We start from the raw sequence: 13,492 nt of genomic DNA, 5'->3' as shown, positions 1-13,492 counted from the left end.
TAGTACTTTCCTACACATGACCCACACGTGCGAGTGTGAATCCCTAGGCGGTTCGCACATCCCCTGGACCCTTTCTGATCAAGCTAGCTGTCTGTAGCGACGTTCGAAGGTCAACAGACCCCTAGTGTCATGCTCACCATGATCACCCTCATCATCATATTGTGTGCGTCTACACTCATCGTCTCAAAGGAAAATATCCGTATGTTTATATACACAACATGCATGAGATCTCTCTAATTCTCATCTTAACATCTCTTCTAACACAACCCTAGTCTCATCTCTCTGTTACGCTTAGTAACACATGCTCGTTAGATATTTATATTAATATCGTTTTTCATGCTCTTAGGTTGTGTCCTAGGTCAATCTTTCTACACGATACAATATGACAATCATCCTCATACAATATGCAAAATATGGGAAGACATCATCATATTAAGGTACATATCTTGCAAACATCATAATCATCATATTGGGATTAAATGCATCAAGTACGTCATACATCATCATAAAATCTGCATACATCATCATGCATCATAGCTCATACAACAAAGCTCATACATCATCATATAACTAGCATACGACATTATATAATACAACTCATACATCATAAATCATAAATATCATATGCATCATCGTACGTCATCGCGAACAATCATATATTATAGCTCATACAATTTCTAACCTATCCTATAGTAAGGCCACTCACTTAGTTGGTCTTAGTCGGCGTACTCCCTAATTATAACGTTAGCTCTTGCTCTTCGAGAGCTGCTCCAAATATCATCGAGGTTCGCTCTATCATGTCGTTTGGCACCTTTCATTAGTATTTCATAATTTAATTAATAATCTAACTAATAAATGTGAAATACGACTATAAAATGACCTCAATTACCTTAATCGAGGCCAAAAATAGGTTCGAGAGGGTCGAAATGGTAGAAACAAATTTAAAACTCGAGCCAAGTAAGCCAAAGAGTCGTTAGAAAGACAAGCTAAGTCGTCTAAGCCGACCAAGCCAAAGGGCTGCTTGCGTCGCGGGTGGACACATGGCAGGCTAGGAGCCAGCCACGTCGCGTGCAGGCGTCTCGGGTCGAGGCGAGGTTTGGGTTAGCTTGCAGATCACGTCGGGTATTGGGCTTCAGACTGGGTTTCGGTTCGTAGGCTGGGCCTCAGGTTACTGATTTGAGTCCAACTTGGATCCATCGGATCCTTTCTTCTTTGTTTGACTCGCAGCGCAATTTTTTGGTGAACTTTCTCTCTCTTTCTTGTGACGTTTTTTACGCCGATTTCCGTCCTTTTCTTCCTTTGCCTCTCCTCTTCTCTTCCTCGAAGTTTTTTTGCTTTGGAAATACCTAAAACCACAAATCCATAAGCGTTTAGGAAAGCCAAAACCCAACTCCGTTTACTGATGAAAACTTGGATGAAAAGGGCATGAAACGTTCCTTAAGTGAATGTATAGATCGTGAATCCTTCTTGTGGCGAGGTTGGGTGGTTTCGACGTTGAATCTGGCAGTTTAGGGTGTTAGATAAAAGCTTGTGGTTTTCTTTAGTTTTTTTTTCATTTTTCCCTTAAATTAGATAGTTGAATCTCTGTACACACGTGAATAGCTTATTTTTAGCTAGACATTTGGGCAATCTTTACGCACCAGATTTGTTGGTCACTTGGGTCATTTTTAGAATTTAGTTTGTTTTAAACCGCCTAATTAAATGAGAAACATTTTCACAGTGTTTTTTCAGCAAAGACAAATCTCAAGCTTTCGTTCTCTTTTATTTTCTTACACTTTTTGTTTTCATTTCTTTCAACAAATCAATTCACGGTGTAGTACCTCATCACCGAGCTGGGAGAAGAAGGAGCACAGCATCGGGCACTATCATCGCCACCAGCAGCTGCACTAGGCACGCCTACACCAACACCTATCACAACTTCTGCTACGCCCCCTGAACCAGTGGAGTTCGCAACACCACATACTACGAACTCAACGCTGGATGCCGATCACGATGATGGTCTGACGGCCAGATACCGGAGGATTGAAGACCTACTGGGAGGAGGTAAACCATTGGGACTAGCGGTGTGCAAGCTCGAAGAAGAAGTGGCTGAACTACATGCCATTAGCGCAATGAACTGAACTCTTCGCCGCAGCATAAAGGAACCAATGCTGACTGAAGGCAATGCAGAAAGAGATGGCGTCCATCATTGAGAACAAGACGTGGAGTCTGGAGGATATGTCATCAAGACACTGAGTCATAGGGCTCAAATGGGTATTCAAACTAAAGCGGAACGAAGAGGGAGAAGTTGTGAAGCACAAGGCCCGTCTGGTGGCGAAGGGCTACGTCCAGAAGCAAGGAGTGGACTTCGAAGAGGTATTCGCGCCGGTGGCAAGGTTGGAATCCGTCTGCCTGTTGCTGACAATCGTGGCACATTTCTCTTGGGAGGTCCACCACATGGACGTGAAGTCTGCTTTATTCAACGGAGAGCTAAAGAAGACCGTCTACGTCCAATAACCAACTGGTTTCCTAGACAACGATAACCCCGTCAAGGTACTGTGCCTACACAAGGCACTCTACGGGCTTCGACAAGCACCACGAGCCTGGAACGCGAAGCTCAACAGTACCCTAATGTCGATGAAGTTCAAGCACTATGCCTCTGAGCATGGCATGTACACGCATGGCCACGACGAGTAGTGGCTAATTGTGGGAGTGTATGTCGACAACCATATAATCACTAGAGGAAACATGGAAGTTCTTGGAAGATTCAAGAGGGAGATGTCAAAGAACTTCAAGATGAGCGATCTCGACGTGTCCAGCTACTATCTCGGCATTGAAGTGCAACAGAGTACTGCCAGCATCACGATCTGCCAAAGTGCATATGCGAAGAAGCTACTGGACATAGTTGGGCTAGCAAATAGTAACCCTACAAGGACGCCAATGGAGGCCCGGCTCCATCTAAGGAAGCCGGCACTACGACGGCAGTCGATGCCACCAGTTACCGCAACATTGTCAGGAGCCTGCGTTATCTGGTAAACACGCACCCTGACCTCGCTTATTCTGTTGGATACGTGAGTAGGTTTATGGAAGCACTTAAGGAGAAGCATCTTGTGGCTGTCAAGCGCATCCTGCGCTATGTGGCTGGAACTAGAGGCTAGGGTGTGAAATACTTTGCAGGGAGAGGAAAGAAAAAGCTTGAGTTGGTCAGCTACAGTGATAGTGACATAGCCGGTGACGTTGATGGTCGTAAGAGCACCAGCGGGATGATTTACTTCCTCTCAGGCGGCGCGATCTGCTGGCGATCAACTAAACAAAAGGAAGTTGTTTTGTCTTCTTGCGAAGTAGAGTATATCGTCGCTTTGACAACGAAAACACAGGGGATCTGGCTTATGCGGTTAATGAAAGAACTCATTGGAAGAGAAGGCGATCCACCAATACTTTACGTGGACAACAAAGTTACGATCTCCTTGATCAAAAATCCAGTTTTGCATGATTGGAACAAACACATAGAGATTAGGTTCCATTACATCCGAGAGTGTGCACATCAAGGGATTGTCAAGATTGACTTCATCCGAACAGAGGAACAACATGGAGACATCTTCACCAAGTCTCTAGCGCGGGTAAAATTTGAGAAGCATTCGTACGGTGTTTTTCAATAAAGTCAAATTCCAAGCTTTCGTTCTCTCTGTTATTTTCTTAAACTTCCTGTTTTCATTCTTCTTCCAACAAATTTTCTTCAGCTGTTTTTCCTCCGTCAACGATTTTCTATCACCAACGTTGATTTCCTCTGTCAAAAGACATCATGTAGGTGAATGTTTACCTAGTGGAATTTTTGTTGAAAGTTTGTTTGAGTTTTATCTACTCTATTGTGTAAGATGTGAAACTTTACAAATACTAGAGCAGTTTCCAAACTTAAAGTTCTCGACTTTTGTTGGAGTTCTAGATACGAAAGAAAAGATTGTAATGACATTGATTTGAATGTGTTGGAAGGGCTTCAATCACACAAAAACTTTAAAGCCTTGAGAATTGAAAACATTATAGGTGACCTCTACCTAGTGGTATTTTTGTTGAAAACTTGTTTGAGTTTTATCTACATTATTACAGAAGATGTGAAAATTTACCAATGCTGGGACAGTTCTCCAAACTAAAGGTTCTTGACATTTGTTGCCTCTAATGTATGTTTTAAATGGAGTTCTAAATCTAAAATAAAAGATTATAATAACAATAATGTGAATGTGTTGTAAGGACTTTAACAACACAAATTTTCGAGCCTTAACGATTGAAAAATTTTGATTGACAACTTGTTTGATTTTATCTACACTATGGCGGAAGATATGAAACTTTACCAATGTCTGGATAGTTCTTCAAACTAAAGGTTCTTGAAATTTGTTGCCTCTAATGTATGTTTTAAATGGAATTGTAGATCTAAAAGAAAAGATTGTAATGACAATAATTTGAATGTATTGTTGGGACTTTAATAACACAAATTTTCGAGCCTTAACGATTGAAATCTTTGTATGTGAACTTCTACATAGTGATATTTTTGTTGACCACTTGTTTGAGTTTTTATCTATACTATTGAGATGTGAAACTTTACAAATGGTGGACAATTATCCAAACTAAATGTTCTCGATATTCGTTGTCTCTGATGAATGTTTTCAATGGAGTTTTAGATACGAAAGAAAAGATTGTAATGACAATAATTTGAATGTGTCGGAAGGGCTTCAACCACAAAAACTTTCGAGCCTTAAGGATCGAAAGCTTTATAAGTGAACTTATACCTAGTAGTATTTTTGTTGAATTTTATCTACATTATTGTGGAAGTTGTGCAAGTATACCAATGCTTGGACAGATCTCCAAACTCAAGGTTCTTCACATTTCTTGCCTCTGATGCATGTTTTCATTAGAGTTCGTGATATGAAAGAAAATATTGTAATGTTAAGCACAACTCTTTATTGGAAATACTCGCACTTTTTGTTAACATCCTCTATAGAATACTACTACACTTTGCTCTACTTGAGGGAGGATTTCATGAGATGAAAACCTTCGTAGGGTGGAGGGTTGTTAATAAGCGTGACTAGACAATATATTACTCGAATACCTAAATAATTTTACTAAAATATCTAGGTAATATTATTTCTAAAATACCTAAACCATTTTTCTAAACATCTAAATATATTTATTCCTAAAATATCTAAATCATTTTCCTAAAATATATAGACAAATGAGCTTATACAATTTTTGAGTTTGACTCTATGCGCTAGTGATGATATTTTAACACTTCTCCCATCACTAGTATTGACTCTTTTAACTTCATCTTCTATACTATGAGCGCTCATAATCGATATGCTCTCTCATCATCACCATGAGCGCTAGCTCATCTTCTTCTATGACACATAGTATCTCTACATCTCATTCATCCTCCATCTCTTTTTCGGAGGTTGCCACATTGCTTTCAATAGACTTTTTCCTCGACCAATAATACCTGGACGTGTGACCCTTCTTCCTGCAATTGTAGCAAATACCTTCAAATCTCTTCCCTTGAAAACTCTTTTGGTTGTTCTTCTAAGCTTTCCAAGGTTGTGTAGTTTCTTAGTGGTTTCTTCCTTTGTCACCATTTTTTGTATTCATGTGGCTTATTGTTGTTCCCACTTTTAGTTGAGTAGAGTGTTTCTTCTTCAATCTTCAACGTGATGCCTTCCATTTGCTTAGCCATGACTTCTTGGCTGCCTAAACAATTTTCAAACTCTACAAATGATGGTTGAGCAGACTATCCTTGTACAGCAATAGCGAAGCATCTATACTCTAGTCGCAATCCGTGGATATTTATCCTCTTCATTCGAGCGTCTCCAATGATGAACTTCAGGTCTAGTTCAGTAATATCCAAACATATCGACTTGACCCTATGGAAGTACTAAACAATCGTCATGTCACGTTGTGAAATTGATAATAGCTCGTTCTCAAAAGTTGTAGTCTCGTATCATTCTTTTTTGAGAAAAACATCACGAACGTGTCTCATGCTTCTTTTGATGTCTTGTCATCCCAAATGTGTTCTAAGATCTCTTCTTCGATTGTGGTTTTCAAGATAAATATTGTTTTGCCTACTTTGATTCTCCCTTTGCGCAAGGCGCCATTAGAATCCTCCTCTGACGGCGTAGTTTCACTCTTGCCAACGACTTCCCAAAGGTCATGTTCTTATAAATAAGACATCATGCATGTTGCCCCCGTGTTGTAGTTTTTGAGTTTCTTGATTCCTCCAACGATTTTGAAATCACTCATCGTTTTAGTTATACCTCAGTAATACCAAACGAGCTTTTTTCAACATAAAACTTACAGAGTCACGGACTACTCATGACACAAAGAAACTCAAACACTAATAATCTCAAGAAATTGTGTTCGATGTAGAAGATTAGACATAACTGCAACCACAGAGCATACTAAAAATTCTAAGAGATCAGACAACCCACACAAACCTCGCTCTCATACTGGATTGATGAACATAACTCTTTGTGGGAAACATTCACACTATTTATTAACACCAATCAAGAAGATATTACAAGACACTCTTGAGAAGAGCTTACAAGGTATTCTATAGAATACTACTTCACTTGGCTCTACTTGAGACTGTCTGTGATTTTTTGGGATGAAAACCTTGGTCAGGTGGAGGGGTGTTTATAGGAGAGGCTAGATAATTTATTCCTAAAATATCTAATCATTTATTTCTAAAATACGTAAATCATTTTCCTAAAATGAGTAGACAATGGACTTATACGAGTTTGACCTTATCGAGCTAATCATGATATTTTAACATGTAATGACAATCTTTCAAGCTCTGAGGATCGAAAACTTTATAGTTGAACTTCTACTTAGTGGTATGTTGAAAACTTGTTTGAGTTTTATCTACCCTAGTGGAAGATGTGAAACTTTACCAATGCTTGGACAATTATGTTGGCTTTGCCTTTGATCTCACTTTAACTAATTTCAATAAATTAATTGATTGATGTTTTGATGATAACAAATCTACTTCTAATTATTAACTATTTTCAGTATTTTGAACTATCCACAATATAAGGTCGGGAATAACGATTACAACGACTTTTCAATTACTCAAATCAAAGCTAAAACGAAGAAATTAGAGTCGAGGCAATATACCCGACGTGATGATGTGGCAGCAAAATCAAAATGATGGACAAATCAAAATATATCAAATTTATAATGTTGGAAGAGTAACCAATGGTGGAGTTTTTCTTATTTCTAAATAAAATTATTTTTACAAAATATAAATTTGAATCTAACAGTTACTTACACCGATTTTTATTATTACTATATTATATTATTATATTTTAAAATTTTGGTAGTTACTCACATCGTTTTTATTATTATTATATTATTATATTTATAATAAATTTTGAATTTTCGTTTGATCGTTACTCACATAAATTTTTATTATTATTATATTAAAAATTTTAAATAAATGAATTTCAAAAATTTTCTTATTTATTTACTTTTGATCTCCACCTTCCATTATTCCTAACACCATCCAATCCAATGGTCAATATTAATTCGTACATTTTGCCACTTTTCTCCTTTATATAATCTCATCTTCCCCCACTTTTTAAAATACACTACTTACATACATTCTCCAATCCTCATTTGTTCAAAGTTTCCATTGTTTGTTGCTCTCTCCAAGCTTACAATTTATTTCTCTTCATCTTATTCTTGAGAGTGATTATTATTGTACTGTGAGAAAATAGTTGTGAGTGTCCTTGTAAATTACTCTTTGAGAGAGTTGTGGTGTGTTATTATCAACTAAAGAGGTCCAAATGGGTAATTTTGTGTGTTATTATCAACTAAAGGGGTCCAAATGGGTAATTTTGCCCCTCTAGCCACTAAAGGGGTCCAAATGGAACCCTAGCAATTGTGTGACAAAAGAGGAAAAGAGAGGAAGAGAGTTTTGAGAGAAAACCTAGAGAGAAGAAAGAAAGAACCATCAGAAAACTCATCGGACCACAGCTGAAAGTTGCCAGCCACGATCTAATGACAAGGACTTCTTGGAAGGAAGAAGAAGATGTTGGTATTCGGAGTCCCGTTTTCCATCACGAGATCGAGAAAATCGGCAAGGTAAGATCTTGATCATTTTTCTCAAATCTAGAACTCTCTGTTGTGAATCAAGGTCTGAAATTTTGACATGCTCATCTAGAGGGAATTCTCCACAAGATTCATGAAGGAAACCAGCTCTGGTCCGAAGGTGAAGATTCGAGCCGATTTCCAAAAACGGAGGAGAGAGAAAAATTTTCGACAAGTCACGTGTCAAACCGCCCTAGTGAAGTACGATTGCAGAATCCAACCCGCACGTGACACTTGCGACTAGACTTCGTTTGGGTTCATGGTGGCGGCGTGTGAGGACGCGTGGCAACACGTGGGAGCGTGTGAGTTTCTGTTTTCCGTCCGTCAAACTTTTGTTTGCCCGATTTCTGCCCGATGTTTTTATGCGAATAGGGACCTAATTGGGGAAAATCAATATTTTTAGACACTTTACGGGCATGGAAACGCTAGCGAAGGGGCACACATCAACAAAGTAAGTCACCACCCGGTATTTAGGAAGAAATACTTGTAGGATTCGCTTGGAATTCATGCATACTAGTACATTTGCATTAGATTAGTTTTCCATGAATGAGATTAGGCAGATTAATTTTTTTTATGAGCGTATTGGGTAAATTATCTGGGTGTTGCTTGTCTGCTTTAATCTTCCGTTATATGTATGCATATGTTTAATTCATGTTGAAATAGTAAACTCAACGTTTCGGGCACTTGAGGAATAACCTTGCCCTGTTGAGCGCAAACTCCGCTTTCCGGGTGTATGATGGATGCCATCACTCCATGGAGTATGCACATCTAATTTGCATGAATTATATATGATAATATTAGACGACGATTGCATGCACACTCTGTTATTTTCCATAACCCATTACTATGTTAAGCCCAGGGAATTGTAGTTAGGAGTGACAAGTCACTAAGTCTAGATACAACCTTCTTCTAGGAACCTAACAAATTACCACAACGAAGAAGTACCTTATGAGTGTTCTTAGACTGCTAGTTGTCTGATCTATGTCTGTAGTTTAGTGGGAGGACTAGAGGTCCTAATCAGTTCTTATTGCTCCTAGTCGTTTCGCATGGGAAATGTGTCCCCACATAGTATAGTCCATTAGCTATATGGGAACGGATTGGGTTGCGCCCCCCAGGGGGACTATTACAGGCTTATGAGGTATTCAGCAAACCCCTAGGCAAGATACCATGTAGTCTCAATTAGCCATGTAAGGGTAGCACCTCGTAGAGAGATACCGGTTAGTCCAGCTTAGCATAAGCAACTCTTAGGTATCAAATGAAAGGACAGAGATCCAGTGAAGCTCCAAAGAGCAAGTCCCAAGGGGCGAGCCCCAAATGAACTAAGATTAGAACCAGACGTCAAGTAGGTAGCTTACTTAGTATAATTTTTATACTCATCCCATTTTTCCTATTTTTTTTTTCAGGTGTTCGTAGACTGTCGGTCGAGGTAAAGAAGCATTCGAGAGCTGTACAGCCACAGGGGGGGTTGTTCTAGAGGGTCATTCTCTTTTCGATTTTTTTTAGTCTTTTGTAAATTTTCCTCTGAATTTGTATTTTCTCTTATTTTGTAAATTTGAATCCTCTTTTCAAACATTTGAAACTTACACTTCTCCTTCTATTTTGATTTTATTAGATTTTCGTTTTTAATCTTTTACTCTTCTTTTCTCTTTCTTTTTGTTTGTTTTTGATTTTGTCTTTTGGGTCCTGGTCCGAGTTTCGAAGCCTAAAAAATCGGGTCGTGACGAGAACCATGGACAAAATTGCTACTCTATCAAATTGTAAAACGTTTCCTCATTTCAAAAGCTTAACCTTCCTTTTTGTTGGAAACTAACGAATATTCTAAACCTTTTTTCCCCCAAAGCTTCAATCTCCTACATAAAAACCCTACAACAAACTCCACAAGCAAAAGCACGAAAACCTCGAAAAGCTCCAAAACAACAATCTAGCTGTGAGCTACAAGGTTGTTCATTATGACCCTCAACAATAGCACAACAATCTAGTTCAACCACCACAACCGAGGCTTTCTTGGCCAACCAAGCTTCCTCCTCCAACGACTTGTCCTCCACTCTTCTTCCACCACCACCATCGCCTTCCTTCTCTGGTATTACTACGGCGTTTCAGACTTGGACTTCCTCCAACCTCGAATTAAAGGTCTGTGGCGGCAACACCCATTTCTGCATCTGCTCCGGCAAGAAGCCTGGTTTGTTCACCGCCGTTTGTTATGTTCTTGATAAGCATCAGATTGAGGTTGTTTCGGCTCATATCTCCTCGGATTTCCATCGCATGTTCTTTATGATTCAAGCCCATGTAAGTGCGACCTCTCTATGTATCTTTGTTTTTCATTTTTTTCCTTTACAAGGTTTGAATTTTAGTGTAAGATCTCACGCTTGTTGGAGAGGAGAACGAAACATTCCTTATAAGTGTATGAAAATCTCTTCCTATTAGATGCATTTTAAAACCTTGAGGGGAAGCTCGAAAGGAAAAACCAAAATTCTTTCTTGATTTGATCAAAGATTTTGTTCTTCGAATATTTTGTATATTTTTGTATTCTTTAACAAAAATGGAAACTTAAAGAACAAAAACAAGAAATGAGAAACGAAAACAAACTCTAATGAAATCTTATCGAGTTAATTTTTGAGAGTTGTTATTTAAAATGAGTTCTTTTGACGATGCATGCGTATGGAAGTTGCGATGGATTCGGGGCGCAATGGTGGCAGAAGAAATGTTCAAGCAAGTTGCGTAGGAGATCATCTTCTGATTGTCTTCTTGATTGGAGACTCCAACATTCTCTCCACCATGAAATCTTTTGCATGAACTTTACTGCTGCAGAATTTTCTGCGGTATGCATGAACCCACCTATGGGTTTGTAATTAATTTTGGATCCGAAAATAAAGAGAACCTTTAGACGAAGGTTGAGGGAGAAAAAGAAAATGACATAACAAAATATATAGCAAATAGAACTTTGAGCATGTGATGGCTAATCAAGAGAGAATTACTGCTATAGTCATTCATTTAGCAGATGATTGAGAAAGAGCAATTCGAGCATATGCACACCCGCTGTGGAAGAGCTAAATTTGTGCATTATAAGACCAAAAATGCAAGCAACCACTTTTGAAATAAAGCCCATGATGTTTCAAATGTGGCAAACCATTGAGCAATTCCCTTATTCTTTGAGGGATGGTGCTAAATCATGGTTGAATATTTTAGCACCGATAACAATTGATTCTTGGAATAGTCTAACAGAAAAAATTTTGCTCAAGTATTTTCCACCCACTAGAAACGCAACCACTTTTGAGATAAAGCCCGTGATGTTTCAAATGTTGCAAACCATTGAGCAATTCCCTTATTCTTTGAGGGACCGTGCTAAATCATGGTTGAATATTTTAGCAACGAGAACAATTGATTCTTGGAATAGTCTAAAAGAAAAAAAATTTGCTCAAGTATTTTTCACCCGCTAGAAACGCACGGTTTAGAAATGAGATTGTTGCTTTTCAACCTTTTGAAGATGAGACATTAAGTGAATCTTGGGAAATATTTAAGCAAATGCTTAGAAAGTGTCCTCCGCATGAATTACATACAAATGGAGACTTTCTACAATGGATTAAATATTGTCACCAAACAAGTAGTTGATGTTTCCGCCCATGGAACTATTTTGTCAAAGACATACAATGAAGCATATGAGATTTTAAAGAGAATAGCATCTAACAATTGTCAATAGGCCGATGTGAGAAGTAATTCAGGAAAGAAGACCCAAGGAGTACTTGAAGTTGATACTTTGTCCTCTATCAACGCTCAACTAGCTTCGGTGCCTAATATTTTACAAAATCTAGCATTCGGACAAGGCTCAATGACCAAAGCACAAGTCCATACAACTGCTGTAATGACCCAGTCAACAGCTGAATTTTGTGTATATTGTGGAGAGGAACACACTTTTCATCAATGTCCAAGCAATCTGGTCTCAATTTTTTTTGTGGGGAATCAAGCTAGTCAAGGCAACCCAAAAAATAATCCCTTCTCAAATACTTATAATCCAGGGTGAAGAAATCATCCAAACTTCTCATAGAATGGACAAGGCTCATACAACCAACAAATGTCACCTAAAAAGATTTATCCTCTAGGTCTTGGATTACAAAATCAATTGACATATAGTCCTCAACAAGTCAACACCCAAGGGAAAGGAACTAGTCAAGCTCAACACATACCGGGAACATTGCTTGAGAGCCTAATAAAGAAATATATGGCTAAAAATGATATTGTGATATAAAGTCAGCAAGCATCCTTGAGAAATTTGGAAGTTCAAGTAGGTCAATTAGCAAATGAGTTACAAAATAGACCTCTTGGTAAGCTGTCAACAGACACCGAAATGCCAAAAAGAAAGGGCATGGAGCAATGTCAAGCAATAGAATTAAGAAGTAGGAAAGAAGTACCCAGCAGAGGAGAAAAACTTAAAGAACACAATGATAGTCACTCTAAAGAAGTTGCTGATACACAGCAGAAAAAGGAGGAAGCTGCTGTGTAGGAAGAGCACATCAAAAATTATGCAGAAGCTGTCGTACATAAAAGACACAACAAAAATTATGCAGAAACTATGAAGCCTCCTAAAACGCAAACAGCAGTCAGCAGTGAACAAGAAAACAGAACATACATCTTTTTCACAAAGAATAAAAAGTAACAATGAAGAAGTCCACTTTGAGAAGTTCATGGATATATTTAAAGAAATTCATAGGTAGTACCATTGAATGAAGAGTGTAGTGCAATACTGAAAAACAAGATTCCGGCTCATTTACAATTCCAATATCAATAGAAGGGAAGAAGTTATGTCAAGCATTTTGTGATTTGGGATCAAGCATTAATCTAATGTTGCTATCTATTCACAAAAAGTTGGGTATGGGTTAAGCTACACCAACTACAGTCACTCTTCAACTAGCAGACCGATCTTTCACTTATCCAGAAGGTAAAATTATAGACATCCTAATTCAAGTGGACAAGTTAATTTTTCAGTAGATTTTATCATTTTGGATTATGAAGCGGACCATGATGTATCAATTATCTTGGGGAGACCATTTTTGAAAACCAAAAAAATATTGGTAGACGTCCACAAGGGAACTATAATGTTGAGAATGAATGATCAACAATTAGAATTTAATATAAAAAACAACATGAAATATCCGCAGTAGTAGAGGAATGCTCACACAATTTATAAATTGACAGAGAATTCAACCGCTGATAGTTGAAACAGCAACAAGAAGAAGACAACAACTACAATAATTGCGCTACACAGCAAGCAGAATTGGAGAACTCGTAAGAGTTCTTGAATCACTGGAATTAGAGAAAAGAATAAATTCATCACTAAAGTTATCTATTGATTACACACCCTTGAACTACATCTTAGAAGAATAACTATTTG

At 38.1% G+C, this 13,492-nt stretch overlaps 1 long non-coding RNA gene across 1 annotated transcript; it reads left to right on the top strand.

The window, feature by feature from the left end:
* The first annotated feature begins 7,933 nt into the window (after positions 1-7,933).
* On the top strand, positions 7,934-9,691 carry LOC111434642. Its single transcript, XR_002708980.1, has 4 exons — positions 7,934-8,100; positions 8,180-8,408; positions 8,479-8,557; positions 9,510-9,691. It is a non-coding gene; the product is annotated as an uncharacterized LOC111434642 (long non-coding RNA).
* Positions 9,692-13,492: the final 3,801 nt, after the last annotated feature.

Source organism: Cucurbita moschata, unplaced genomic scaffold (genome assembly GCF_002738365.1).
Source record: "Cucurbita moschata cultivar Rifu unplaced genomic scaffold, Cmos_1.0 Cmo_Scf00045, whole genome shotgun sequence".
In the NCBI taxonomy this organism is placed as follows: domain Eukaryota; kingdom Viridiplantae; phylum Streptophyta; class Magnoliopsida; order Cucurbitales; family Cucurbitaceae; genus Cucurbita; species Cucurbita moschata.
Note: the sequence above shows the minus strand (reverse complement) of the source record. Positions and strands in the feature narration are given on the sequence as shown.